The 4,524-nt window shown below is 43.8% G+C and overlaps 1 pseudogene; it reads right to left on the reverse strand.

The window, feature by feature from the left end:
• Positions 1-1,600: 1,600 nt before the first annotated feature.
• On the reverse strand, positions 1,601-4,309 carry LOC112504585 (annotated as a pseudogene).
• Between the last annotated feature and the right edge of the window lie 215 nt (positions 4,310-4,524).

A 4,524-nucleotide genomic window follows, 5' to 3' on the forward strand; every position in this document is an offset into this window, starting at 1 on the left:
ATCAAGTAATGGGATTTGATTGAATCAAATTAACCCACCCATGACCCACTTGGCTCGGTTCTTGAAGCGGGTCTGGTTCGTCAAACGGTTCATCAAGAGGGCTATCCTCCCCAGCAACAAGAAAGTTTGTCCTCAAACTTGGGATAGGGTCATTCAGATCGTAGTATGGTTGAAGATCAACGACATTGAACGTAGCCGCTGCTGCAGGTGTTCTTAGAAGATCGACTTTGTAGGCGTTGTCGTTAACCTTGGCTAGAATTTTAAACGGACCTTCAGATCTGGGACTGAGCTTTGAACGGCGCTTGGATGGAAAACGATCCTTTCGAAAGTGAACCCAAACCAGATCACCCGGTTGGAAAAGAATGTGCTTGCGTCCTTTATCACGACGATACTTAATGAGTTCATTTGACTTGGTTATCTTATCATGTACAAGCTGATGCAAGGCCTTAATATCTGCAGCTCGATCACTGGCTTCCTGATTAAATTTAGATGATGTATCAAGGACTGCAAGGTCTAGTGGTGTCTTTGGGTCCAACCCGTAAACAACCATAAAAGGATTGTCTAGTGGTCTTGTTGGGTGCTCGATTATAGGCAAATTCAGCTTGAGGTAGTAATTCCTCCCATTGTTTCAGATTAGCATTGAGAAGCAAACGAAGTAGTGACCCGAGAGTACGGTTAGTTACCTCCGTCTGCCCATCGGTTTGGGGGTGACTGGAAGTACTAAATTTGAGCTTGGTACCCATTTTCCTCCACAAAGTTACCCAAAAATGACTTAGAAACTTGACGTCCCGGTCACTAACCCTTGAACGTGGGATTCCATGGAGTCAAACTATTTCTTTGAAGTAGAGATTAGCTATCTGGACAACATCATAGGTGGTATGACAAGCAATGAAATGAGCCATCTTGGAGAAACGGTCAACCACTATCATAATAGAATCCTTTTGGCGTTGCGTTCTGGGTAATCCAATAATAAAATCAAGACGAACGTCTTCCCAAGGGGCAACAGGTACGGGTAATGGCATGTACAAGCCATGGGGAGATGAGTGACTTTTGGCCCGGTGACAGGGTAAACACCGTCGGATATAATGTTCCACATCACGCACCATCTTGGGCCAAAAAAAATGATGCTGTAACATGGTAAAGGTCTTATCAATTCCCAAATGTCCTGCTAGTCCACCCTCATGAGTTTCTTTGATCAAGAGCAAACGAATGCTATGCCTGGGAATACATAAACGGTTTYTCTTAAACAGGWAGCCATYAKAGATATGATAGTCTCCCGTAGCGTGAGTCTGACAGCTGGTAAATWGATCTCCAAAATCAGGATCAGAAGGGTAGTTYTGCGGAAGTAGTTCGAGCCCAACAATTCGCGGCCGTAGTGAATTAACCAATGCATATTTACGAGATAACGCATCAGCCCCTTTGTTTAGTTTTCCAGACTTGTGCTTAATGGTGAAATTAAATGCTTGTAAATACTCCACCCAYTTGGCATGTCGAGAATGTAACCTGTGTTGCCCTTGAATGTATTTAAGTGCCTCATGATCAGAATGCAATATGAACTCCTTGGAGATCAAATAATGTTGCCAATGATCCAAAGCCCTGACTATCGCATAAATTCTTTGTCATAAGTCGAGTAACGCCGCTTTGCTTCATTTAGTTTTTCGCTGAAATAAGCAATTGGGCGACCCAACTGAGATAGAACAGCTCCAATTCCCACTGCGGAAGCATCACACTCGACCTCAAAGACTTGTTCAAAACACGGTAGTGCCAAAACCGGGGTCGATGACAACTGATTCTTGAGCTCTTCAAACGCGGACTGCGCTTGCGGGTTCCAAACGAACTGTTTTAATTTCGTTATTTCAGTCATGGGGGCCACAAGGGTGCTGAAATTCTTCACAAATCGCCGATAGAAAGAAGCTAAACCATGGAAGCTTCGAACCTGTTGACTAGATCGGGGAACTGGCCAATCCCGAATAGCTTGAACCTTTCTTTCATCAACCTGAATACCCTGTGCCGAAACTAAATATCCAAGAAAGGTTACTTGATTAGTGAAAAATTCACATTTATCTAAGTTCCCATAGAGCTTTTCCTGATCCAACACCTCGAACAGCTGTTGAAGGTGGAAGTGGTGATCCTGTTCGGTTCTGCTGAACACATGGATGCCACCGAAATAAACAACAACAAACCTGCCCATAAAATGTTTTAATACTTAGTTCATCAAGCGCATGAAAGTGCTGGGTGCGTTGGACAATCCGAAAGGCATAACGAGCCATTCATATAAACCCTCTTTGGTTTTGAAAGTTGTCTTCCCATCATCGCCTTCATATATTCTGATCTGATGATAACCGCTCCGTACATCGATCTTAGAAAACACGGTAGCACCATGGAGCTCATCTAACAGGTCATTTAATCGGGGAATTGGAAAACGGTACTTGATAGTGATCTTATTGGTTGACCTACTATCCATGCACATTCTCCATTCGCCGTTCTTTGTGGGCACGAGTATCGTGGGAACAGCACACAGGCTGAGTGACTCGCGTATGAGCCCCTTTTGTAACAGCCTATCAACTTGCTTTCTCATCTCGGCTGTTTCTTATGGGTTAGATCGATAAGCTGGTTTGTTAGGTAATATCGACCCGGGAATTAAGTCGATCTTGTGTTGAATGGTACGTAGGGGAGGCAAACCGGAAGGAATCTCAGTAGGGAATACATGTTTATAGGTTTGTAACAAAGACTGGATACAAGGGGGAAGGGTGGTTGGGAGGTTAGGCAAATCCTCATCAAGACCCATAAGAATAAAGTCCTTGAAAGAATAATACTCGTGTTGTTCAGCCTTCAACAAAGTACTTAGGGGCTTAGGGGAAGTGGTGACTGGTGACATTGGGGTGAATATGATTCTTCGATCTTTGTGAGTGAAAGAATAGGTATTTTGATAGCCGTCATGCATCACCCGACGATTAAACAACCACGGGCGGCCGAGTAGAACGTGGCAAGCATCCATAGGAATAACATCACACCAAATCTGGTCTTCATAAGTTCTGCCAATACTAAAAGACAAAAGAGTTCGGTGAGATACACGTATTCCCTTACCTTGATTTAGCCATTGAATCACATAAGGAGACGGATGGGGTTTGGTGCACAGGTTCAATTTGGAGATCATGGTTTGTGAAGCCACATTGGTACAACTACCATCATCGATAATCATCGTGTAGACCTTTTGGGCGACGGTACAACGGGTATGAAAGATAGCTTCTCGCTGGAGGTTTTCTGTTCGATCAGGGCTATTACTGAGTGTTCTCCGTACAACAAGACAAGCTCCTTCATCAGGTCCGACAACTTCTACAACAGAGTTTGCACTTACCACCATTTCTAACGACAAGTCAACCACAAAAGAGTTGTCTCCCTCCTCATACTCGACTAAAGTAACTAACTTCTTGTTTGGACATTCAGAAGCGATGTGTCCCAGCCCTTGACATCGGAAACACCGTCGTGGGGATCTGGTAGGGGCAATTTGGTTTTCAGATACAGTGGAAGGTTTGTTGGTTGGTGTTGTTTTGGGCTGCATTGGGGTTTTGAAAGWAGTTCGACCAGTTTCGAATTTCCCTTTGTTTCGTTGTTGAATGTCGACCTTGTGAGCCAGGAGGGTCAATTCATCTAGAGTCGAGTACTGGTATAGCTCCACCACATTAGCAACACGGGGTTCTAGTCCACCCAAATATCGAACCAAAGTCTGTGGATCATCTTCGGGCAGATCACACTTCATAAACAAATATTCGAAATCGCGAGAATATTCCTCTACGGTTCGTTGATTCTGTTTATGATGATGAAGTTGAGAAAAACTTGCCTGGATATAGTACGAGGGCAGAAACTTTTGCTTCATTAAAYGCTTCATTTTGGACCAATCCTTCACCTTTGACTTACCCATACGTTCACGTTTAGTACACGTGTTGGCCCACCAGGTTGATGCATATTTCCTCAATTTCATAGCCACRATTTTAACCTTGTTCTCCTCAGTTGTTGCTTTGTAATCGAAAACACAYTCTACCGTTCTCAACCATTCCACAAATTCGTCGGGATCAATCTTTCCATCATACTCAGGAATTTCAGCCTTAATGTCGTTGGAGTGCCATGTTCCAGTTCCTTTATGATGGGTTCCTGAATCACCGGTTTCAATGTCATCTTCATCTCGTCGATTAACAGAAAGTTCACGGATCTGCTCTTGCATGGTTTTTATCTGATCAGCCATCGCCTTCTTCTCAGACTCAAGGCTCTCAATAGCTTTCTTCAAGTTACTAGAGCTTCGGGTATCCATAGCCCTGATACCAAATGATGGCCCGTAGCTTATCGACTGGATCCAAAATAACCCGAAATCAAAATGTAATAGCAGCGTCCTTTAGAGATATAGAAAAACCACCACCCAAAGGTTTCGCCGTGCAGTTCAAACTCGGAATTCTCGATACAGTCACACCACGAAATCCCGAATCAGCTTCCAAGATCACCTCCTAATCCTGCCAAAGACTAGAATAG

This window comes from Cynara cardunculus, unplaced genomic scaffold (assembly GCF_001531365.2).
Source record: "Cynara cardunculus var. scolymus isolate 2C unplaced genomic scaffold, CcrdV1 Un_Scaffold_6088, whole genome shotgun sequence".
NCBI lineage: Eukaryota > Viridiplantae > Streptophyta > Magnoliopsida > Asterales > Asteraceae > Cynara > Cynara cardunculus.